Genomic DNA, 27,626 nt, shown 5'->3' on the forward strand with positions numbered 1-27,626 from the left:
TACCTGGGTAATTGGAGGAGTGAAGAGTAGTGTGTAGGTGGTTAGAGGTCTGCATGGAAAGTGCACATAGGACTGTAACAGTGCATGAGTTAGTGCCTGGGTTATTACATGAGTACATGGGTAGTGACTGGATGATTAGAGTACTGCAAGGAGAGTGCATGGTGATTTTATAGGTGATTGGATAAGGACATGGCACTTGCTAGATGATTGGAGGAGGGCACAGGTAGTAACACGGAGATTACTAAACTATATAGATAGTGCTCAAGGGATTTTAGAAGTGTATGAGCTAGTGCCTGGGTCATTGCATGAGTGCATGGGTAGTGACTGGATGATTAGAGTACTGCAAGGAGAGTACAAGGTGAATTTATAAATGCTTGGGTTTTGGCACAGTGATTGGATAAGGACATGAGACTGGCTAGGTGATTGGAGAAGTGCATAGGTATTAACAGGGATATTACTGAACTGTATAGGTAGTGTTCAAGGGATTGTAGAAGTGCATGAGTTAGAGCCTGGGTCATTGCATGAGTGCATGGGTAGTGACTGGATGAATAGAGTACTGCCAGGAGAGTGAATGGTGATTTTATAGGTGATTGGATAAGGACATGGGACTTGCTAGGTGATTGGAGGAGGGCACAGGTAGTAACACGGAGATTACTGAACATAAATAGATAGTGCTCAAGGGATTGTAGAAGTGCGTGAGTGAGTGCCTCGGTCATTGCATGAGTGCTTGGGCAGTGATTGGATGATTAGGGTACTGCAAGAAGAATGCATGGTGAATTTATAAGTGCTTGGGTTTGGCACAGTGATTGGATAAGGGCATGGGACTGGCTAGGTGATTGGAGAAGTGCATAGGTAGTAACAGGGAGATTACTGAACTGTATAGGTAGTGTTCAAGGGATTGTAGAAGTGCATGAGTTAGAGCCTGGGTCATTGCATGAGTGCATGGGTAGTGACTGGATGAATAGAGTACTGCCAGGAGAGTGAATGGTGATTTTATAGGTGATTGGATAAGGACATGGGACTTGCTAGGTGATTGGAGGAGGGCACAGGTAGTAACACGGAGATTACTGAACATAAATAGATAGTGCTCAAGGGATTGTAGAAGTGCGTGAGTGAGTGCCTCGGTCATTGCATGAGTGCTTGGGCAGTGATTGGATGATTAGGGTACTGCAAGAAGAATGCATGGTGAATTTATAAGTGCTTGGGTTTGGCACAGTGATTGGATAAGGGCATGGGACTGGCTAGGTGATTGGAGAAGTGCATAGGTAGTAACAGGGAGATTACTGAACTGTATAGGTAGTGCTCAAGGGATTGTAGAAGTGCATGAGTTAGTGCCGCCTGGGTCATTGCATGAGTGCATGGGTAGTGACTGGATGATTAAAGTGCTGCAAAGAGAGTGCATGGTGAATTTATAAGTGCTTGGGTATTGGAGGAATGATTGGATAAGAACATGGGACTGGCTCGCTGATAGGAGGAGTGCATAGGTAGTAACAGGGCAATTACTGAACTGTATAGGTAGTGCTCAATTGATTGTAGAAGTGCATGAGTTAGTGCCTGGGTCATTGCATGAGTACATAGGTACTAACTAAAATATTAAAGTACTGCAAGGAGAGTGCCTGAGGGAATTTCTAAGTGCTTGGGTATTGGTGGAGTGATTGGATAAGTAGATGGTACTGGCTTGGTGATTGGAGGAGTGCATGGGGAGTGACATGGTGATTTCTGGAGTACTTGGCTACTACATGGGTAATTCAAGGTGTGAATAAGTAGTGTAGTGTTTAGGTGGTTAGAGGACTGTATGGGTAGTACAGAGGTAAATATAGTAGTGCATGGGTAGTGTTTGAGTTACTCTTACCTTTTCGATTGTAGATATGAAAGTCTTTGAAACAATTTTTTCAGTTGTTTTTTATAGTCTACATTTTAGAAAGTTTCAAAGTTTAGAATTTTGATCTGTAAAAAAGAAAAAATACTGTTATAACATATAATATTATAGTTTAAAGCACACAATATAATTTTACAATTCCAAAACATATTCAGTTTGCCTTTTTTGCTGTTCTCAGAATCTATTGAATTTCACCATAGACAGTGATTTCAATGTTGTTCATCATGTAACAGCGAGCGGGAAAAACAATACAACCAATAAGATTGTTAAAAAAAACAAATTTGTGTTCAAAATATTAACAACAAACTCAACTATCTGTTCACAGTTCCTAAAATAAACATCCTCAAAAACATTGTATATAATACAAAGATCAAATATATGAAATGCTTCTTTCTAAAACAATTTGCTAAATACAATATCAAAGAACAGACACAATAATTGAATCAGCAATTCTTGATATCTTCCCTATAGGCTAAATGATGTTCTTGAAATCATTTGCAGTGAGAATGCCAAAAAACATTTCTTAATTCATATTAACATCTTCCCAATAGATCGAATGATGTTTCTGAAATCCTTTGTATTGAATATATCCAAAATAATCTCATTAATTCATATTGAATCTTCCCAATGGGCCGAATGATGTTCTCAGAACTTTGGCATCAAAAATATTAGGTATGAATTTGGTAATTCATTAGGCAACCATTATTTGAAAAGCCAATGGGCATCAATACAGTGTGTTATTTGAAAAACTAGACCATGTACACCGGGTTTTGTGTACTGGAACTCTAAAGTAAGCTAGACGTTGCTGTCTGATAGATTAACTTACACTAACACAGCGTAATTTGAATTTTTTATTTATTTATTTATATTTTTATTGATTTTCTTCCTCTAATTTTTTCTCTTTTTTTCTCCTCTGTACAAAAAGTGCATTGATATATTTTCATTTCATCACTATTTGACAATCATACATTTATATCATAAAAATTACAATCAATTTTGTTAAAAAAAACAATTCAAAAAAGATAACAGTTTATATATGGATATACATCAATTAGCAATTTCTGATTTTGAGTTTGTAAATACAGTATCTATTCCCTTCCAACGCGTTTCGGCTTGTGGCCTTCCTCAGGAAATCTGTATTTTTGAATACCGCATGAACTTCATTCTACAATTATGAAAAATATTAGTTTAGTGATTCGAATATGTACTTTCAGAATACAACCAACGTCTAACATATACTTTTTCTCATTTTTAACTATATGTCACTTATGACGTCTAATGGTGTCCCACTGAACAGGGGTCTTTACTTGCTGGGCTGGACTAAACTTCATACATTAGTGTCTAACCATCTCTAAAACTATACATACAGAAACAAAACTTTTACTATTCTCTCATCTGTTAATCCTTAAAACCACAATTTCATATATATACACTATTTACAACAGTTATTTAAATTCCAATGGTCTTTAATGCTTGCAGATGGGAGCTGAGAATTCAGTTGATATGCGGGCTAATAGATCTAATTTTGTTGGGTATATGGAAAAGAGTGAAGAGTTGTGTAAAAAATGGACAGCTGGGTAGAGCAGGGGAAAAGGTATGTAACCATCTGATTATGATGAGCGACAAGGTCAGAAGAGCGTACTTAGGAAGTCTAGATTTTATGATTCTTAACTAATAATTACTAGTACTAAGAGGCTTACTTCATGGTAACATTAAGGTAAGGTGTATTATACCTGTATTCTGGAGATGGATACTCTGGTTGTAATTGCAATCACGATGGAGCGAGATTCGAGATTCACACTGTTCTATTTTGACTAAGCCTGTTGGAAAGAGTTTTATATTCATCACCCTCTGAATGGCTGGCATGTGAATTACCTGAACCACATAGTTTTGTACTACAAGTTAATACCTGAATTAAGGACTATGGCGCTATGATATTCCGTTCCCAATGCAGGAGGGTTTGTTTTCTCTTATCCGTCAGGTATATTAGTGGGTTGTCTATGGAGAGATGATATACATACCTGTGTTAGTGGCCTATTATTATTTAAAGGTTCTAATTATTATAGGCACAACACTGGATAACGATATGTACATTCTAATCATAAGTTTTTGCTTGTGAGTCTTTCCATACCTTAGGGGATGCAATGACAGCGCTCCTATATAGTTGCCTAGATGTATGTCCCAAGACTGGCTCCCGTTCGGTTCCTCTTAAAAATTTATAATGTTTGCTGTGGACATAAAATTCAATTCCTCCCATTCATTTCAATGCAGTAGGATGCTGATCTTTTAATACGCTTTCTACTTGCTACATAGGGGCTCGCCTTAAGTCTTACCTTATATAATGGCGAGCATCCTTATGAGACTAGGTCCTACAATCAGGCTAGATGGCTCCGCTACGGATGCTTACACCGATCTCATTATGGGCTTTTGCTTTTGGCGTCTGTGTTGATGCCGGTTTCCAAAAGGATTCTTCTAAGTCTTTTTCAGTTTTTACTGGGGGCATAAAACGTTATATCCTCCCATTAGTTTCACGTTAAATGCGCGCTTGTAACTATTAGCATTGTGGGCTTGCTCTAATTGGGGTCCCCTATGGTCTTACCTCGTCTATGTGCGAACCGACGTGAATCCGGGTCCTGCCGTCGAGCCTGGTGACTCCGCTAAACTAGCTTACACCGGCATTCCTTTTAAGCTTGAGTTTTCGCGCCACAGGCGGCAGCCCTCTGATTGACTGGCGTAATCTCACTGTGTCTCTCCGCCTATCTACATCATATTGTACTAGTGTATGCTCGGAGCCTCCATCTTAGAACTGTTAAATTTACTTCGGAATAGTGCGAAAACGCTATATTTTTAGCAGTTTAGGCCGATATTTGGAGCTCATATTTATTTCTCCTACTTATTTTATATATCTCGTCTACCTAATGGTATTTATGATATATCTAATTTATTATTGATGGATATTCCGATTTCGATTTTTATGAAGTAATACTAGTCATTCTCTTGGGACCTTTTCTATTGACATCTACTTATGCCTCTTAAAGTCTAGCCCTTCATAATTCAACTAGTCGTATTATACTCATTATTCACAAGGGACCATGACCAAAGTGATAAGATGGAATGTGCTTTGCAGACGCCATCTTGGAGTGTGTAATTTGCCTTACAAGGTGATTATCAAAGGTAGAAAGCGCTGCCATCTGCAAACAATCGATATTCAAAACTAGTAAAAAAATATACAAATTATTAAAAATCAGTAATTCTTCACTCTATTTCTACTTTACATTCATTGTTCATAATTTATTATATATTATCACAACCTTCACATTTGACTTTATACCTATTCCCAATAAATCAGTTATTATTACAGAATTGCTTGCTCCCATGGTATTTCAGCATTCAGCCCATTTGTGGCTGTTCCCAAAAAGAATATCCAAAATACCTCTCTCATTTTGCGTATCTTGTCTTGGTCTTGTCCAGCTTTGACATGTATTCGTTCTAAAATGAACCATGCCATATCATCTGGTGTGTGATTATGTTCCACATAGTGGCTCACCATAGGTGCCGTTAACTTCTTGGTCCTGATTGCAGATCTATGTTCTGTCAATCTGACATTCACTGCCCTACCAGTCTGTCCCACATAACCCTTCTCACATGGACATATGATCAAATAAATTACATTTGTACTTTTACAATTGTTTAGGTCCACAGGCTGAATTAGCTCTTTATTGAAAGTGAGATTTGGTCCTTGTATTGCTGTTTTACAGGATTTACAGCTGGAACAACTATAAGTTCCTACTACAGGTTGATTATTCACAACTGATAGTTGTACCATAGGTTTTGTAGGGATCATTCTCGAGTTGACTATGTGGTCTTTCAATGTCTTGTTTTTTTTGTACGCAAAAATGGGTTTTGGAAGACAATCTTGTTTAGGAACATTTGCATTTAAGATGTGCCAATTGGAACATATGCATTGCCTGATTCTTTCATTAATCATGGAATGTTTGGTTATGAATATCAATTGGGAAATGCTTTTGTTTTTTTTTGGTTGGAGCAAGCTTTGGCGATCATAAAAACGTGCCCGTTTGTAAGAGTCTCTTATTATTTTTTTTGGATATCCTCTAGACAAGAATTTTTCTTTCATGTTTGTAGCTTTAGTGTCATAATCTAGAATGCTGGTACAATTGCGCCTCAGCCGTAAGAATTCACCAAATGGCACACTGTTTTTCTGTATATGCGGGTGAAAACTATCATAATGGAGGAGTGTGTTTCTCGCAGTTGGTTTGACAAATAGGTCTACAACTAACTTCCCGTCTTGATGTTTAATTACTACATCCAGGTAGTTTACTTGTTCCCTGTCTATATTGTGCGTGAACCTGATATTATTGTCACAAACATTTATCCATTGAAAAAACTCTTCTAACGTGTCTTCGTTATCTGCCCAGATAAAGAACACGTCGTCTATATATCTAGACCAGTTCAGAACAGTTTCAAAAAAAGGCGCAATTTCATTGAATACAAATTGATTTTCGAAATATGACATATATATATTGGCAATTGTGGGGGCACAAGAAGCCCCCATACTGACTCCTTGTTGTTGTTTGTATATTGTGCCATTAAATTCAAAAACATTGTCATTTAGAACAATTTTAAGGCATTCTAGAACAAATATAGTGGGACATTGAATTTGGTATTTTTGCATAAACCAGTGCGTCGCATGTAATGCTCCCATAATTGGGATGTTACTATACAATGCCTCAATATCCATTGTAACTAAAATATGGGATGTATTACAAAACTCTATATTTTCCACAAGGTTTATGATTTGTCTCGTATCTTGTACATGACCCGGGATATTGGCAACATGTGGACACAAGATAGCGTCTATGTATTTTGCCAATGGCTCTGTTACTGAGCCAATAGTTGTCACAATTGGTCTCAATGGAGGATCTTCAGTATTTTTATGTATCTTTGGGATACCATAAATGCTGGCAAGTTTAGGATTCGCCACATTTAGGTATTCGCATTCTGCTTTACATATTTCTCCATCTTTGAGTGCCTTATTTGTTAACTTTTTGATTTTATTTCTAGTCTGTGTGGTAGGGTCTTTAGTTAAGGGAGCATAAAATCGATTATCATGTAACATCTCTTCCATTTTTGACACATATTGTGTCGTTTCATACACCACAATCCCTCCTCCTTTGTCACATGTTTTTATAGTAATACCATCATTTTCTTTAATCTCCTTCATGGCTATGTATTCCTCACTTGTTAAGTTATACGGAGTTTTAGATACATATCTGGTGATGTTAGTGAATTTTTCATTCATCACCTGTTCAAATATTGCCACTTGAGGGGGCACCTGTTCAAGTGTAGGGGTGAATATTGATTGAGGTTTTAAACCTGAGAGATTACTTTCCTCCATTCTTTCTTCTTTATTTAGAAAGAAGAATTTCAACCTTATTTTTCTTAAGAAGGTCTGTAAATCTCTGAAAAGGTCAAACTTATTCAAACCTGAATGTGGGGCGAATGATAAGCCTTTTGATAAAACTGAGATGGTATCTGAGGATAGGGTATGTGTAGTCAAGTTAAATATGGGTAACTGGTTCAATTCCTCCAGTACCGGTTGTTTCTTGTCTCTAGGTATTGGTCGTAACCCATCTGTTGATGTGGTGGGTACTGATAATCCTGTGGTGGGGGGCCTTGGAACCGATGTTGGTTTTGTGGCCTCCAATTGGTGCGTCTCGATGGGCGCTGTCCTAAAAAAGGACGTCTGCCTTGGTATCTTAAATTCGGTCTGCCTCGTTGGTAGCCTCCATCGTATTGTGCTCCCTCACTATCTGACCCAGAAGATTCTGAGAACGTATTCACCTTTTTTCCATATTTATTGGACCTATTATCCCAATTGTCTACTGCATCTTCATTACTAGTATAATAATTATCAGAAAGATAAGGGTATGTTGTCTCTTTTTTAAAAAACTTTATGTCTTTCTGTAATTTATCCGTTTTCCTTTTTATAAGGTAGTCTGTATAGGAATTGAGATCTTTTTCTATTTCTTCTAGTGTCTTTTTTACATCTTCCACTATACCCGATGTTCTGATCTTATCTTCTAATTCCGAGATTTCCTTAGCCAGTTCTTCTAGGATACCCTTTGATGTTTCAACTATTAACATCATGTAGTCCCTGGAGCATCGGTTAGATATTAGAGACCAACGCTCCAGGAACTCTTTGATGTGTGTAAATAATCCTGGGATATTTCTTACTCTTAAACCTTGTGGTATAACTCCGGCCTTTAAATATTGAAGCATGAACTGACCATGCTGTTCAATTCTCTTTAGTTTTTTTCTTTTTTTTTCTTTTTTTTTTTTTTAGTCCTAATAGTATGTTAACATCCTTATTTTTATCTTGGTCTGTCGTAGAGGATTCTCCAAAAGAGACTGAGCTTCCCACCATATTAGCATATTGTTCGTCTGTAAAGCCAAACGATGGAAGTTTGGCCATTTTCCGATTCTTTATTTAATACTAACTAAAAAAGATGAGATATAATATTAAAAACAAATGCTAGATAATAATCACAACCCTGCCAGCAAGACCTCACCTGTGAGTAGGAGGATTCAGTATGATATAATTCAATCTTTTGACAAACGTCAAAGTATTTATGCTGATGTATCTATATTTAAACCCATCAATACAGTGTGTCCATCCTTTATTGCACTTTAAATAGACGGTGTAGTGCACAGATGTTGTAGAAGGTCCATCGTGGAAAATAATTGCTACTGCTTTGAAAGTTCTTCCTGATATTGATAGTTGACTTGCTAAACATTTTTTTATTAAAGTTTCCAATTTTCTTCCATCTACTCTACAACGTTGTATCATTAAAAAGATATATTGTCCAAATCTTTCTATAAATAATGTTGATAACATTTCTGACTTGCAGTGACTACACTCCATATTTCGATTAGCTGATTTAACTAAAGACACTGTTTTACAATCTGGTTTTGTCAAATATATGAATCTTTCAGTATCTATATTAGTGTTAGAAGTAAATGTACAATTTTTACATTCATGTTCCCATCTGTAAAGAACTCCAAACAGATTTTCAATTTGTATTCCTTCATTTTCCGATACTGCAAGCATAAACATAAGAAATTCTGAGCATCTTGTTGTACATTCTGTATAAATTGTGAAGAACCAGAACATATATCCAGAAGATTCTGAATGCCAAAAGCACTTTGGATTTTAGTTTTATCAATACTCAATTTTTAAAAAATAGAATGCAACATGGAAGAAAAACGTTTTTCATGATTCTCCATAATTTGTTGTTAGAGATTTTCTAGAAAAAAGATGATGTTCACAACTACATTAGCATAGCAGTTGATACCTAAACTATTTTCTAACTGATATCCTACAATCTCTTCAACAGTGTCCTTTTTCTTTTTGTTTGGAATCTCAACATTCTCTTGATTTTTTTTTCTTCTTTCCAACCTCACTACAGAGTTTCTCATATGTTCGTTCTCGACCTACTACACGCTTTTCATATACAGGATATTCACCTAAGTTGAGAGCACACAGTCTTCTTAACCGATTATACTCTCTTACACAATATGTATCTACACTAATCTTTCTCTCATCAAAATCAATCAACTACAATACAGATAAAGTTCTGACTCAGGACAATGCAACATATGCCATTCCCTCTTTAAACACAGTACTTTCAACTGTTTTCTACCAACATACACATATTTAACAAGCAAAAATCGAACAGAACAATGTGCAATCTGTTTTACTTCTTCAATCTGATCAAATTTGATCTCCAAAAATTCAATTCCATCTCTATTTTGATAATTAACAAATCAACAACTTTTCCCATTGCTCAATTCACTAAACCTTTTTCCACATCTAAATGAAGCAGTAAAATTACCCAACAGTTTTCACATAATATACATTATTTTCTAAACCAGCAGTCTTAGATATAGATTTTTCCAATTAATCCAATTTTGTTTTGAATTTTTTTGAGAAAATAATAGTAATTCCTTCATGCTCTATTTTATCAATGACTTCCATTTTTATTATTTGTTATTTTTCCAGCTTTAAAAGTTCTTCATTGAACGTAGAACACTCTTGCAGTGTTGGTATTAGGCAGATTATAGATTTATTTTCTCCAATTTTTTTAAGGTTATTTCTGGAGCAGCATTTTTATTTGGAAACACGTTTGTAAGTAGGTGACTTTGCAAAGCTTCTTTGCCATGTTCTGTCAATACACCAATTCTTATATCATGAAGAATGTTACCATAATCTTCATCACTTGCCTGTTGCATATTTTTAATAAGTTATTTGTATTTAAAATATGACCAAATATGACCAATACTTCCCAAAGATTTTCTGGCGTCTTCATGCACAAGTGTTTTAAAAACTGGTTGCCCTTTTACAGGATTAAGTTGCAGTAAATCGCTGAAAACGATCACATGTTTTCCTCCAAATAATACATCGTATTCTGTATTTAAAAATTGCTGCATTTCTTAAATGCACATAAGCAAGCATTAGGTTTGAGACCATGCTCACCTTATCAATAATCAGAAGTTTCATTTTCTTTAGTAATCTTGAAACTTCCAAACAAGCTTCTCCAGAAAGCTTGTGATATTCCAACTTGTTTTCATATTCAACAGGCAGCATTAGTAAGCGATGTAATGTAATTCCTTTAATGTTGTGTGCTGCTAATCCAGTTGGAGCGGTTACAACATAAGATAAATGTGATTCAGTCGTTTTCTGTAAATAACTGGTCAAAACTTTAAGAAACTTTTTCCTGTACCAGCTTGACCACTGATATACATTTGAATAGGTTTAAAAGATGCACAGTTGCATTCTTTATTTTCATGAAGTAAACAATGGTCGATCTGTTGTGCAACTTGCTGATATATTTCTTTCTCTTCAATATTTAGTTCCACTTCTAAGTTTCCCAACTCCATAATATCCTGTTGACCTTGATGCATTGCCGTTTCTACTTCACTCAAAGCACTTGCTGCTTCATTTTCAAGAATTGTTTCTCCTAGTGGATCTTGATTCAGTGGAGCCGAACTTTGACTATCTTGAGAACTGTTTCTAGCAATCTCAACTGCAATACTAGCTTCATGTGCAATTTCTTCATTTAACATTTGGAGATAATTTTGAAAAACTATGCATTCAATGCTATCTTTACATGCATTAAAAGAATATTCATAGCACTGAAAATCTCCAAGTAATTCCATTTCAGTACGCAAAGGCTTGACGAGTTGCAGAAGTGCTAAATAGTAAAATTCTCTATTATCGGAGTATCGCAACTCAATTTCCTGTGCTTAATCAGATTTCCTTTACTATGTTTCACCAAACATCCTTCTGAACCAATCGCTGCATATTTTTCTTCATTTATGTTCTCGGTAATATTTTTCTTAAAACTGTAATATTGCAGTACTTCATAGAGACATATATTTTCAAGATGGGGACTTCTATTTGGATAGTACGTATCCAACATGTTTGTTTTAGCAATATCTGGGCTTTCCGGTTCATGTAATGCTAAATATTAAATTTCTTGTATAGATTTAAGTACTCGATTTCGTGTTGCAGCAAGACCTAGACTAACCCAAATGATTCCACTTGACTTTGAATATAAACTTGAAGAGGACAACCGATCTGAACATTCGTAGGATCCAATTTTATTTATTGCAGATAAAAGACATCATAGCTTGAAACCTATGATTAAAAGATCTGCACACATTTACAGGACCCAAGAAACACAGTTCTCCAGGTGTCTTCAATTCAATGTTTTTAATATTTGAATTTGCTTCTCGAAGAAATTCAAGTAATTCTTCCCATGCGTATTCAGCACAGCTTAGCGTAACAAACCACGTAGGAGTTCCGAAGTTCCTTAACATGCATTTAAGTTCTCCATGACGATGATACCAATACTCATTAGTACCACGCTGACACACCATCAAATTAATCATTTGAGATTCATTTCATCGTGTCTTTATTTCGATTAAAATAATCATAAAAGACAATGCATCCCATGTTACGTTACAATACTTGGAATAGAAACACAAAACAGTACATAACAATCGTTAGTGTATAACTAAGCACAGTAACTAGTACAAAGGTTTATACCATATGGCAAGAGCTCAAAGATGTTAAAGACACGGTAAAAACCTTAAATATACAATAGTAAAATATATAGAAATAAAATAATTCAACACCACTGTTATTTCATAGATGGAGCAACGCTAAAATGACGTAACTTCTAAATAATTATAACTAGGCTTGAGTTTCTCTTAATTTTTAGATCAAATAACCCAGACCCAGATCAGGAATTTAACCATGGCAATAACTATTGGTTCATGAGTAGATGTCTGCAGAATCCTTAATGCCTCCATGGCAGATCTAGTACCCAGGTTCATACTAGTGGGATTCAGCCATTTAATCCTGGGTAACTAACAGGCTGGGCATGCAAAAAAGACATGGGATATGGATGCCGTCTGGCCTGAGCATGCAGGATATTGATCTGACCCATACAGAAGCCATTTACTTGTAAAGGCATTAATCGGAAGAGAGCCAACTCTAAACTGATGGTATAGTTTCCTGTCCATCGGTCTTAGGATGACATCCCAATAAGCTTCAAACACAAAGTCCTACTTAAGCATTAAAAAATCCCTGGACAGGGTGGGTCTTGTAGTGGAAGAAAAATAATTGTTCTTAACCATATCCCAATAGGCAGCCTTAAACTCCCTTTTAGGCGGGAATGGATTTTCCCATAAACCACTCATCCCCATCCAACACAGGGTGTTTTTTATATTCTGTAGCCATTTCATCTTGCCTAAACATCCAACCCCCCTAAAATCTAAAAGAGATTTAGCATATTGAGAGAGCTCAGTGGTAACCCAGAGCCTTCTCCAAAACGCTATTGGTCTATATCCGGCCAGATCCTCAATGCGTAAACAACCCAAATCCAGGAAGAGGGGCAACAATGGGGATGATTGCGGGAGTCCCGTGATAACTCTGACAAATTTGTTCTGGGCTAATAACAAAGGGGAGATGTTCTCAAAACCCCATAATTCAGCACCAAATAAGGTTGAAGTAATGACCTTGGTGTTGTATATCTTAAGGACAGGGGCTATTGGCTTGGTGAACGAAAGCCTATGCTCTTTTACAAGAGCTCCTGCAACTGTACGTGTTTTAAAGCTAACAAGTCAATGTGAGGCTTCCAGTTGAGTTTCCTGCCTAAGGTGATCCCCAGATACGCGATCTGTCTGGTCTAAAAGGACATTGTTCATGTACACACTTCCTTTAATGGTCTTGTGTTTGAGAAAAACCATGAACTTTGCCTTGTCCACATTTACCACCAGCCCATGATCATTGCATGATCATTGCAAAACACCTCAAACCTAGACAGTGCAGCCTGTAGTCCCTTCTGAATCTTAGATAGGATCAAGGTGTCGTCCGCGAACATGAGCAGTGGTATCCTCAGCCCCGCAAGAGTGATGGCATCTGTAGGGCATGTAGAGTAATAGTAGACCACCCTATCGATAAACAGGGAAAATAACGTGGGCGCCAGGACACATCCTTGGTGAACACCCTTTTGGACAGGAAACCTATTGGTAACCTCACCATTGAGCCCCACCGTACTTGTGCATAGTTCGAAGTATGCAATTTAATTAATATGGCTAATAGCTCCTGAGGCATCCCTGCAGCCAAGAGGACACTCCACATTTTATTAAGAGGGACCAAGTCAAATGCAGACTTAAGATCGATAAAAGCTGCATAGAGGGAGCCCCCCTATGATAACTACTCGCCAATAAATCATTACAAACCTAAAAACCTGGTCAATGATACTGGTATAGGGGCGAAAGCCGGCCTGCAGAGGTGATAACATCTCATACTCCTCAATCCACATCTGGATTCTATGGAGTACCAACCTCGCAATTGTTTTTTGCATTGAGTCAATAAGGATAATAGGCCTGTAGTTGCCGGGTAGTGAGCGATCCCCCTTTTTATGTATAGGTATTATAACTGCTCCAGGCCAAGTATCAGGGATGGGCGCACCACTAGCTATGGCGTTGGCTAAAAAAGTAATGTAAGTGACCCAATTCTCTTTATCGTGCAGAAACAAGTCCGCCAGTATACAATCCGGGCATGGTTCCCTTCCTTTCGGGATCAATGAGAGAACCGTCTCATCCTCAGAGCTGTCAAACGATAAGGTGATGCACGAGGTGCCAATTTGGGAGTGGGTTAGAATGTTATTTGAAATAGAAAAATGTGCTTCAAAATACGCAACCCATGATTCTGATTGACTGGAATATGTGGTATTCCACTACTACCCCACTTAACTAGCTGCCAGAATTTTACCATCTCTCTCATTACTTGCTACAAGCAGATCAGCCATTGTTTATCATCCCATTCCTTCTTAGCTATTTTTTGAGTTGCTTTATACCTGGCCCTGGCCAATCTGACCGCACCCATATTTTAGAATCTAATGGCATGCGTTAATATCCGATATGCCTCTCTACATGACTTATTATACCAAGTAGCTGTTTTTACACCTGGCTTGTTCTTTCTTGGATTAGACTTCATACCAAACGTTTTTAAGATGGAGAATAGATCACTATGAACATGTGGGACAGTAAGGTTAATATCCTCCTGGGTGGGACAGTTGTTAAGAATGGCGACCGAATGGGCAACCATAGACTTCATCTGCTCCAAGTCCCCTTCTCTATCAACAAGCCTGGCCCATCTAACTCTCCTATCGTCATTCGAGACTACTACGTCTGATCGGGTGTGGTCAACATCCTTGTTGGCATTGTCTATTGGACACAGAGCCTTAAGTCACAATACCAGTGGGTCATAGTCACTTTCGGTCCGCACAACAACCAACATATCTTGTAGGAAGGCCCAAAATTCCACATTGAGAAGAATGTAGTCTTCCGACTTCTTCTCAAACCATTATTAAAGGTATACGCACCTTCCGATCTGACTGTGTCCTCCCGTTTACTGCCCTCATCCCCTTTTCCAGACACAACCCATTAAGCTGCAATGCTGCTTCTGTCCATTTGTTAATTGGGCTAAGTTCTAAAGGCGGAATGTTCCATTGTAAGTCCTCTTCGGAGCTTAGATTACCATCCTCTCGATAGAGGAGTTCAAAAGAACATTTAAAATCACCCGCTATAATCAAGTTGCATCATTCCCTCCGACTATCCAAGAATCTATCAAGGAGGGCAACTGTCTCGGAGTGCCTCCCACCCGGCAGCCCTCGTTCATAGATATTAATTAACAAAATGTTACATACATGTCCCATTCGTAACCGAAGAGCCATAATATCAGGGCTATCGATCGGTACTACCTCAACAGTGTAACCCGATTGCTGTCTCACCCAACAGGTGAGTCCACCAGATAGTCTTCCCTTTCGTACCCCTTGTGCTAGTTTTGAAAAATTCAAAAACCCGGGGTAATAAACTTGATCCATGGACCATGTTCTTGGAATCCCCGTATATCATGCTGTTCGATAAAAATAGACCAATCACTTGATTCAATTTTAGATAGAAGCCCCGCAATGTTCCAAGAACCCACTGTAATGCTAGACTTGTTATGTCCTGGATGTGTACTCAAGAGGGGTATTTGAGCTGCGGGTACATTCACAGTTCTCGATATAGCCAAACCGAGGGAACAATTCGGTGGGGAGCATCTGACCTGTGGCACACTGGCTAGGCCTACCATCTTGCCCTCCAGACACAATTCCTCCCAAGATATTTTGGCTTCCCTTGAATAGCCAAAGTTATCACCAGTTTCAACCCTCGCTAGTTTGGTAGTCCTAATTTTGTAAGGGTCAACAGGGTCACAAATGAAAGAACCTTGGTCAAATCCCGAATACCCCCCTTGGAGGCTTGTTGTTGCAGTGCCACCAATAGGGTCACGTCAATCAATACCTTCCAATGTAGAAAGGGCATCAAATCGGTTGCTCACGGGGACAGAGTAGTTAAATTGCCCCAAGGGGTGGAATATCCCTCTCCAGTTGGCACGGCTGGGATCTGTTGTGGGTCGGTAGAAGAATCCCAATGGAAGCACTGAAATAGTGTCCCTTGCATCACGATTCCCTGCCTTCAACAGTATGTACTGAACCAGGCTGGGTGTCCTAAAGCTCAAAACCTCACAGTCACCCGAAGAGTTTTTTGAGACTTCCCAATTCAAGGCACCATTTTAAATTCAGTAAATAGGTGGGTTGTTATCCCTGTCCTAGAGCTTAACAGATGTAATGCCTTATTTTGTGCAAGCTCAGGGACATTACCCAAAATGACAGTATAGGGAGTGGCTTCCAACGGTAAGTGAAGAAATGTTGGGGTATGTGACTAATCAGCTAAGGGTTGTTGGAATGAATGTATTCTACTAACACTCGGGCCTGCTGTACACCCAAGGCACTAGGACCACCAATAATTGGGGGGTTAGGTTGACTATTTCCGAAGACTGCGTCAGTGAAATTAGGTGGGATGTTTTCTGGTGCCCTATTTTGCAAACCTCGCCGCCCGGTTTTGGGAATTACCCCCACCACCCAGTTGTGCGTTAGGGTTACCCTGCTCTAATTAAGTGAGCCTATTTTCTATCGAAGTTAATTTCTGTAGCAGGGGATCAATTAATGTGGACATTTTCTGCAATAACTGTATAGAAAAATCGTGCTCGATACAATTGGCTGTTTTAGCAATATCATCAACAGGAGAGCAATCTCTGGTAGTTACCAGGGAAGATTGCAAACGCCCCACACATCCTTTTGCATGTACCTTCCGACTTGTACGCCCCAATGGATAAGAATGTGGCTTTGTTAGGCCGCGGGCTTTCCTTTTCTTCACTGGAGGTTCCCCCTCCTCCCCCACAACCCCCTGTTTAACCTGCTTGGCCTTCTTTCCCCTAGTAGTGACCGGTGAGGCTCTAGGGGAGCCTTCCGAGTTTGTTGGAATTGGAGGAGGCGAAGCAGTTAAAAAAGGTATGGGCTGACTAGATGGCCCAGGAGGGACAACTACGAAGGAGTCTGAATGCATTAATGAGGTGGAAGGGGCTAGATTACCTGAACCTGGTGATGTAAAAGGTTCTAACGATAACCTGCGCTCTATTAGTTGAATCTCATGGATAAGTGCAGGTTCAGCCCTAGATAAAAATGCATCAAGTGTTCCCACAGTTCCCCCACCCACTCCAGATTTGCATTTGCCCAGTAAGCTGGCCCCAACAGGTGGCATAGCGATACAAGACAGCTGCTAAAGGGTCCCCCCTACTAATAGTCCAAACGTTAGAGGGGTGGCCCAGCCCAGGCTCCTCCAGAATCGGACGGGCCCGCCCTTGGTCCGGGCTTCGCCCGGGCTGCGTCCCGTGCCGCGGGTGGAGAGGCAGCGCTTTAAGCGCGGTGACTACGCCTCCCCCTCACTCGCGGCAGCTGGTCCAAGGAGGTTGCACTCTGGGAGATAGAGTCCTCTGCCGGAGTGTTGGTGCCGACAGTGGGTGTATTGCGAGAACAGCGTTGATTCTGGGATGGCGTCCCACCAGGGTGTTTCCACCTTCACGGAGAAAGATGCAAACCATGCAGAGGGCAGGAATAACCGGTGCAGGCAGCAAAGCAGGTAACAGAGAAATCCACGCCGCTGGGGGAGAGGCAGCGCTTTAAGCACGGTGACCACGCCTCCCCCTCACTCTCGGCAGCTGGTCCAAGGAGGTTGCACTCTGGGAGATAGAGCCCTCTCCCGAAGTGTTGGCGCAGACAGTGGGTGTTTTGCAAGAACAGCATTGACCCTACGCCTCCCCCTCACTCACGGCAGCTGGTCCAAGGAGGTTGCACTCTGGGGGATAGAGTCCTCTGCCGGAGTGTTGTTGCCGACAGTGGGTGTATTGCAAGAACAGAGTTGACCCTGGGATGGCGTCCCACCAGGGTGTTTCCACCTTCACGGGGAAAGATGCAAACCATGCAGAGGGCAGGAATAACCGGTGCAGGCAGCAAAGCAGGTAACAGAGAAATCCACACTGCTGGGGGAGAGACAGCGCTTTAAGCACGGTGACCACGCCTCCCCCTCACTCTCGGCAGCTGGTCCAAGGAGGTTGCACTCTGGGAGATAGAGCCCTCTCCTGAAGTGTTGGCGCCGACAGTGGGTGTATTGCAAGAACAGCATTGACCCTACGCCTCCCCCTCACTCACGGCAGTTGGTCCAAGGAGGTTGCACTCTGGGAGATAGAGTCCTCTGCCGGAGTGTTGGTGCCGACAGTGGGTGTATTGCGAGAACAGCGTTGACCCTGGGATGGCGTCCCACCAGGGTGTTTCCACCTTCACGAGGAAAGATGCAAACCATGCAGAGGGCAGGAATAACCGGTGCAGGCAGCAAAGCAGGTAACAGAGAAATCCACGCCGCTGGGGGAGAGGCAGCGCTTTAAGCACGGTGACCACGCCTCCCCCTCACTCTCGGCAGCTGGTCCAAGGAGGTTGCACTCTGGGAGATAGAGCCCTCTCCCGAAGTGTTGGCGCCGACAGTGGGTGTATTGCAAGAACAGCATTGACCCTACGCCTCCCCCTCACTCACGGCAGCTGGTCCAAGGAGGTTGCACTCTGGGGGATAGAGTCCTCTGCCGGAGTGTTGGTGCCGACAGTGGGTGTATTGCGAGAACAGAGTTGACCCTGGGATGGCGTCCCACCAGGGTGTTTCCACCTTCACGGGGAAAGGTGCAAACCATGCAGAGGGCAGGAATAACCGGTGCAGGCAGCAAAGCAGGTAACAGAGAAATCCACGCCGCTGGGGGAGAGACAGCGCTTTAAGCACGGTGACCACGCCTCCCCCTCACTCTCGGCAGCTGGTCCAAGGAGGTTGCACTCTGGGAGATAGAGCCCTCTCCCGAAGTGTTGGCGCCGACAGTGGGTGTATTGCAAGAACAGCATTGACCCTACGCCTCCCCCTCACTCACGGAAGCTGGTCCAAGGAGGTTGCACTCTGGGAGATAGACTCCTCTGCCGGAGTGTTGGTACCGACAGTGGGTGTATTGCGAGAACAGCGTTGACCCTGGGATGGCGTACCACCAGGGTGTTTCCACCTTCACGAGGAAAGATGCAAACCATGCAGAGGGCAGGAATAACCGGTGCAGGCAGCAAAGCAGGTAACAGAGAAATCCACGCCGCTGGGGGGGAGACAGCGCTTTAAGCACGGTGACCACGCCTCCCCCTCACTCTCGGCAGCTGGTCCAAGGAGGTTGCACTCTGGAAGATAGAGCCCTCTCCCGAAGTGTTGGTGCCGACAGTGGGTGTCTTGCAAGAACAGCATTGACACTGGGACCGCGTCCCACCAGGGTGTTTCCACCACCACGGGGAAAGATGCAAACCAGGCAGAGGGCAGGCAGCAAAGCCGGTAACAGAGAAAATTGAGATTCTAAATGATCATCTCTCTCATGTACTTTGTCCATGAGTTCCTTTGCAGAAACATTTTGAAGATGAACTCCGGATTTAATATGTGGTTGACTGCATATTAAGGTCCAGACAAGTCACTTTCAAACAAAAGATGAAATATATATGGGATACATTGTCGAAATCTTGGATCTTTTGAGTACAATCTTGTGGTCCGATATTCTGATGCGGGAATCTGTACTGGTCGTTCGTCATATCGTCCACCTTTTCCAGTTGGGAAGAGCTGTGGAAAACAACGAGCTTCCAAACTTTTTTCCCAAACACTCATGGGGCTCCCCTTCGCTTTCTTCATTTGGAATAATTCAATAGTATTTCCCATCACTTCTTTGGAATGTAAAGGATCTACACTATAATGTTCATAAATTTCTTCACTTTTAGACATGTCCACTTTTTCAATTTGGCCATTTGAAATTTCACTATCATCTCCTAAACTATTTCTTCTTCTTCCACATCCACATTTTTGTAGTAATCATTGTTTTTTATTAGATATAACCTAGCCTTTTGCCCTTTGCTCACATCTACTATTCCTTAGAATATTTTCCGACTCTTTGTAGGAACACCATTAACTAGAATAACTACAGGTTCAGTTTCCTCATTCTCTACACCAATAGTTTCAATATTTTTCTTTAAATCTAAAGGTAAATATACAACTCTTCCTTTTAATCCTCTCTGTAAATCTGTGGGAGGCAACTTACCTGTTTTAACCTCCATACAAACAATAGCCTGAAACTGGTGCACAGATTGAATCAGAATGGATTCATAAATATTTAAATCTACCAGCTCTGGATGAATAGCTACCAACCCTAGGTTATTATGGACAGCTCTAGCTGGCATTTTGTTTTCCTCTAATTTGGTATAACAATATGTACAAATACATTGATCATTTCCCAAATCAAAGCAGTCTTCTACCAACAAATAAGTTGCAAATTCCTCCCACGTATTATTGTTTTCTTTTTCACTTTTTAAATACAGATCAATATTCCTAGTTTGATTTTTATAGTGAGTTCGTCGACAACAAATATAAACATGATTTGGTCTTTCACAACAAATTACCTTAAACTTTGTCATTTCTTCTTCAAACTTCTCAGTACTACTATCTTGCACGTCTTCTTCAAAAGCTACTTCTATCAATGTCTCACTCTCTCTACGCTCTTGCTCAGGACCAAAGTAACGAAAATCTATTTCATAACAAACTTTTTTTACAACTGATACTGACCCATGCAAAAGAGCACTATTTAAATCACTTAAAATTATTGCTGGACTTTTCTGCGTAGTACAATCTAACTAACTTCCGCATTTGGGAGTGATGTACTGCTAACATTCTGAAATTATGAAAAACGCTTTGACACACTTTTCTAGAAAGACAAGCCAGAGAATGACCTTGCAAACCAGTATTTTCTCTCACTTTGCAAGGATCTAGACTTTGCAGCATCTTAATCTTTTGTGTAACACTTTTGTTACTGTATGCTCGTAAGAAATTTCGTAAAATATCAATAGACCTCTGTTGTATAAATACTACTACAATCCCAAGTATATACTGGGGCTTTAGTACGTCTCCCTAGAACTTCATCAGCTATCACTTCTTCTACATTTCTAGGAACCTTCCTTTCTTTTTCAATTGTACAACCGTTCTTCACTTCATAAGCACGACCACTGGTATCAACTGCGTGCACAAATGTATTGGTTTGAAAATAGCTCTCTTCATTAAAAAAAGGCTCTGAACTTGAAGTGTGCTTAATTCACCCCAAAAAGTCACAAAAGTTAGTTCTGTTAATTAGTCTCTTCTTTTTACTTTTGGTCCTCATAAAATGTATTGACTTATCTAATGATCGAATTCTTTTTAAAACTAAAATGAAAATGTTCCTTTTTAATTCAAAAGCCTTTTCAACAATAGTTTCAATCTGTTTCTTCTTTTTATAGAATGCTGATTTATTTTATATTTCTTGCCATCTTTCAATAAATGTAATGCTACTCTATTGTGAACATTATTTTCCTTATTTCATCAAATTGATTCTTTCTCCTTTTACCATAGATTGTTTTGTTAGAACATGATTTGCCATTAATTTGTCCTTTTTTCATTTCATTCTTCTTTCTTCTTGAAGTATTATTTCTATTTTCTACGTTGTGCAAACTATTTCGAGTCCTTGAAAATCTTTTAATAAATTCTTTTGTTCTCTTATCGCAAGACTTTTTCTTTTTTCCCACGCTGTAGTTCATCGAATTCTTGCTGTTTTCTTTTCTTTAAATAATATTCTTTCTTTTGTTGTTTCCTCTTTACTGTTTTTTTAGTCATTGTAAGTCTTTTTTAATGATGATGAAGAATATCTGTAAAAAAAATAATATTATTAATGTAAATCTATAAAATATATCATTCTATTACTAAACAAACACGTTCTACATAAAAAACAATTAAATGCTTTGTTTCTGAAATCACAATGCATTTCCTGCAGTACACAGGCACTACCTGGATTCTTGGAGGAGTGAATGAGTAGTGTTTAGGTGTTTAGAGGACTGCATGGGCAGTGGACATGGGATTTTAATAGTGCATGTATTAGTGCTCGGGTCATTGCATGAGTACATGGGTAGAGATTGGATGATTAGAGTGCTGCAAAGAGAGAACATGGTGAATTAATAAGTACTTGGGTATTGGCGCAGTGATTGGATAAGGACATGGGACTGGCTGGGTGATTGGAGGAATGCATAGGTAATAACAGGGAGATTACTTAACTGTATAGGTAGTGCTCACGAGATTGTAGAAGTGCATGAGTTAGTGCCTGGGTAATTGCATGAGTACATAGGTACTGACTGGATCATTAGAGTACTGCAAAGAGAGTGCACGGTATATGTATAAGTGCTTGGGTTTTGGCGGAATGGTTAGATAAGGACATGTGACTGTCTGGGTGATTGGGGAAGTGCATAACTAGTAACAGGGAAATTACTGAACTGTATAGGTAGTGCTCAAGGGTTTGTAGACGTGCATGAGTTAGTGCCTGGGTCATTGTGTGTAAACTGCATGATTAGAGTACTGCAATGAGAGTGCATGGTGAATTTATATTTGTTTGGGTTTTGGTGCAGTGATTACATAAGGACATGAGACTGGCTGGGTGTTTGGAGGAGTGCATAGGTAGTAACAGGGAGATTACTGAGCTGTATAGGTAGTGCTCAAGGGATTGTAGAACTGTACAAGTTAGTGCCTGGGTCATTGCATGAGTACATGGATAGTGACTGGATGATTAGAATACTGCAAGGAGAGTGCATGGTGAATTTATAAGTGCTTCAGTTTTGGCGCAATCATTGGATAAGGACATGGGACTGGCTGGGTGATTGGAGGAGTGCATAGGTAGTAACAGGGAGATTACCAAACTGTTTAGGTAGCGCTCAAGGGATTGTAGAAATGTATCAGTTAGTACCTGGGTCATTGCATGACTACAAGGGTACTGATTGGATGATTAGAGTACTGCAAGGAGAGTGCATGATGAATTTATAAGTGCTTGGGTTTTGGCGAAGTGATTAGATAAGAACATGGGACTGGCTAGGTGATTGGAGGAGTGCACGAGGAGTGACAGGGAGATTACTAAACTAATAGGTAGCGCTCAAGGGATTGTAGAAGTACATGAGTTAGTGCATGGGTCATTGCATGAGTACATGGGTAGTGAGTGGATGAATAGAGTACTGCAAGAAGAGTGCATGGTGAATTTATAAGTGCGTCGGTTTTGGCACAGTGATTACACTAAGCAGACATGCAACTGTATAAATAGAATCTGAACACATAGATAACTCATTACATACTATCTAGTTAAGTAGATAAGTACAACATGCCAGAAAGGGTAATATATGGTGGTTTATTTTTGAGTTACACCTTGACCATTCAATCGAAAAATATGCAACATCAGTAAACTATACCACTCAACAGACTTAAGAAATAAGAGCAATTAACAACACCTTAAATGATCACTTTTAAACCACACTTTTATTATACATCTTCAGCTTTGTATCTAAAATTATTTAGCATTATTCAACTATACATTTGCTTAGACTACAAAAAGAAACCTAATTAACAGCATCTTATTTCACCATTCTATCTTTAAATATATGCCATCATTTAATGTTACCATCTGTACAAACTAATAACAGAAACCTAAATAATAACACCTTATATGATCATCTTTCAAACACCACAGTTGTGTTGCATCTTTACCAAAGTATCTATAATTATGCAGTAAAATTCAACTATTCTTTTGTAGAGAGAGAAAAAAATGAAGCCTAATAAACTACACCTTATGTGAACATCTTTCAAAATACTAATGTGTACTGCATCTTCAACCAACTATCTAAAAATATGCGGCGTCATTCAGCTATACCTTAGAACAGACTTAAAAAACAAGCTTAATTAATTACATAAGCAATCATCTTTAAAAATACACATATTACTGTACAGACTGTTTTTAAGCAAACTTCAAGTACAATGAAACTAATTCCAATATACATCTCTATATTTAATAATATATTTCAAACAAGACAGTTTTAGCAGTTTTAGAATAATGTCAAATCTTTTTTAAATAAACCTCAAAAATATATAACTCACCTTGCAAATAAATCTGTTGAATGAAAAACAGGATTTTCTTTTACACTCAGTCAATATAAATCACCAGCCTCTGCAAGGTGAAACTAGTAATGGCAAGGTGTCCCTCTCTTTTTCCATACAAATAAACATAAGCAACAAATGGCATTGCTTCCCAGAGATTTTCAAATTGTAAAACACATTCCCATTGGGCACAGATAATAACCCTTATCACCTGTCTTCTTCACCCCTTCTGCTTAATGCCAGTTTCCAAAGCAACAGGTCATGCAACATTCAACTTAACTGACAGGTCACAAGTTCATCATATTTTCAAGTTCACCACACAATGTCGCAAATGCGAACAGCAGGTGTGGTTGGCTTTGCAAAATATGACCTTATCCTGTCTGCTGTAACTTCCAAACATTTTCTACTAACCAATAAGAAACTTGCTTTTTAAACAAAGTAAAATGCACCCTATTTTTAAATGTACAATGTTCTCAAACAGTCAACCAAATCTCTACTTTCATAAAAACAGCATCTCCTCCACCATTTTAGATAAGTCTCAATCTACCAACTGACTACCTCAGCTACAGACATCTTTTCATTACCTGCAGTCATCCCTTCAAGATGCTTTCAGTTTGGATTGTTGGGCACCGCTATGTTTTCTGGTGCAAAAGGTATGCTGAACGTAGAGGTATTGGCAAAGACCTAGCTTTGCAAGATGTAGACCATAAATGGATTGGACAGAGAGGATTAAAGTGGCACCAATTGATGCCTTTGGTTAAAACCTTTTTGCATCTCCAAGCCCCTGATCTCATGATTGTGCACTGTGGTGGCAATGACCTACGCAGATTGACTGGGGTAGGTCGGGAAAGGCTAATGAAGGACACCTTTGCAGAATTGATTTTGCTTTTCCCCCAAACTGTCTTTTTATTCTCTAACATATGCCAAAGACAGAAATGGAAGTGGTCCAATCAATTTTGTCCTCAGATTGAGAAAGTTAGAAAAAATGTCAATAAAGCTGTTTCTGCTTACCTCAGAGACCATAGGATGGGCTCAATCTATAACAACAATCAGTATTTCTTAACAACCTGAAGCTCTGCATCCGCACTTACATGTAGCTACAACAATATCCCAATGAAAACAAGGGCTCTTTTTAGAGCCACTCATTAACCCAACATATATGATATAACCTAGGTTTATGTGAAAAAAGTGCTTTTTTTTGCTTGGAATCTTGCACCCAGTGTGACTAACGGAGCCACGCACCCCTCGAGTTCACACTAGGGGGCTGATCGGACAGCGGCGATACCCTCGCATTTATACTAGGGAGCTGTGCACCCCTTGTGTTTACACCAGGGGGCTGTGCTGAGCGCCACGCTAGGACCGCGACTCCAAGCTTTGGCGGGAAAAAAGCCTAATATTATTAATTTATATTCGCCCCAGGGACCCCATTCCCCGGGACGTCAATTTTTTTTTTATAAAAAGGAAGGGGGACCGCAAGGCCCCCCTCCCAGGCCATAGTTGGCCCCGGGGGCCACATCCCCGTGGCATAGCCTCACAGTTGGGGACCTTGGGGGGAGCCCCAATGCCCCCACGGTCCCGCCAGGTCCCCGCCTCCTGCGGGAGCCGGCATTGCTTTTCCACAAGGGGAGCTGCTGCTGTCTCACCTTGTGGAAAAGCAATCCTGCTTTGCTTCGTAGAAGCAAGAGCAGGTTTCCCTGCTCTCGCTTCCATGAAGCAATGAAGGAGTTTGCAATGACAGAGCGGGAGACCTATGGTTCCCACACTGTCATTGCAAACAGCAGTTTCTCAGGGGTGGGCACCCTGGGACACTGCAAGAACCGGCCCTGGGGGGTGGCGGTACCCAGGGCCATTAAGGGCTCCTGGAGTGGGGCACGTGGCCCCCTCCCTCCTTTTCATTGCCCCGGGAGGTGGTGGGCCTTGGGGCCTGGGGGGGCCGCAATGGACCCCTTATTTAAATATTAACTGAACTGGGGAGGTGGTAGTCCCCAGGGCTGCAGGGGCCCCCACGGGCCCCCACACATTAATTCACGAGTGCCCCCGGGACCTGGCCCACCCAGAGACTTTTTGAATACGACAGTCCAAGCTTCTTTTTTTAAAAAGAATTCTCAGCAGGGGTCGCGACCCCAACACGACTTCTGCCGTTTAAAAAATATATATATTTTTGTCCCTGAGGGTCCTTGTGGAACCCCCTAGGCAGCCCTCATTTTACACTTCATTTTACTGTTTTCTTGTGACTTGTGTCTACCGAGTCACAAGATGGCTGCCAACAGTTCCTGGTTTGGAATAGTAGCAGCCAATCAGAGTAAAGCTCATGCTCGGGAGGGTTCGCGAACCCACCGCGGCCATAGATATCGAAATGTTTTGTTTTCTTCAAATTTCTCTGGAACTACTGATCGGAATTACACCATTTAACAAAAAGGACTCTTTCTGAACCAAGACCTACCTTTTTGACAAATTTGGTGTAATTCCGTTCAGCAGTTCGGGCAGTAGCTTTGTCTAAAGTTTCCTATTGAAAAATACATGGGGAAAACATGTTTTGGGACCCCCCATTTTTCTCGACCCCCGCTTGGCAAATCACCCCAAAAAATTAAAAGACAGGAGCTGACCGGATCTGATTACTAGTTTTGAAAATTTCGCGAAGGTTCGTCAACCGTGGCCAAAGTTATTGGGAAAAAACGCCCCCTGCAGTCCTAGGTGCCACCACCTCCCATGGACTAAAATAAAATTATTGCGGGGCACCCCTGCCGCCCTGGGGACCACCACCTCACCAGGTCTGTGTCCTTCAATGGAGTGGGGCCACATGGCCTCCCTCCTGGAGCCATAAATGGCTCTGTAGACTGCCACCCACTAGGGCTGGCTCCTGCTATGTCCAAGGAATCCCACCCTGGGACATAGCTGGTTGCTATGGCGTGGAAGGAGCTATACCACATCTGCCAAGCCACAGCAAACGAAAACTAGGCTCTATTTCTAGCAAGCAAGAGCACAAAGATTGTTCTTGCTTCCCAGAAGCAGAGCACAAATGCTTTGACAGAGAGGGAGCTGAATGTTCAGCAGCTCCCTCTCTGTCAAAGCAATGCCGGCTGGGATCAGGACACCCACAATTGAGGCTGCGCACAGGGGAAGAGGGTCCTCAGGACCGAAATCAGCCCGGGAGCTGGGCTGCATGGACCCCTTCCAATATTTTTTTTTTATTTAAAAAAGAGGCCAGGCACTAGGGCTTGGGGTCCCTGGACCAAAACTAGCCAGGGTGGGGAGCTGTGCGGCCCCCCCTCTCCATTCAAAATTGGCCTGGCCTCTGGGGATGGGTCCCTGGGGCCAAATTTAGCCCCAAATATATATATTTTTTATAGACTGGCAATCCGAGGGAGGCCCCACCCCCTTTTGTCACCACTCTGCAAACGTGCCTCCTGGCACACAACTGGTTGGAGGATGAAGTTCCCTTGGCTGGAGAGGGTTCTTGGGGCCAACAAGCCCTCCTGTTAAATTCAGTAAGTCCTAAACAGCTGGATTGCTGAGAGGACTTCGGAGGCAATGTCCTCTTTTTCCACCACTCTGTAACTGCACCTACTGGCACTCTTCTGGTTAGGGGATGAAATCCCCTTGGCTCCAGAGGGTCCTTGGATGCCAACAAGCCCTCCTGTTACTGTCAGTAAATCCCACACAGTGAAATCACTGAGAGGTCTTCGGAGGCCATCCCCCATTTCTTCACCACTCTTCACACATGCCT

The sequence above is a fragment of the Lissotriton helveticus genome, chromosome 5_1 (assembly GCF_964261635.1).
Source record: "Lissotriton helveticus chromosome 5_1, aLisHel1.1, whole genome shotgun sequence".
Lineage (NCBI taxonomy): Eukaryota > Metazoa > Chordata > Amphibia > Caudata > Salamandridae > Lissotriton > Lissotriton helveticus.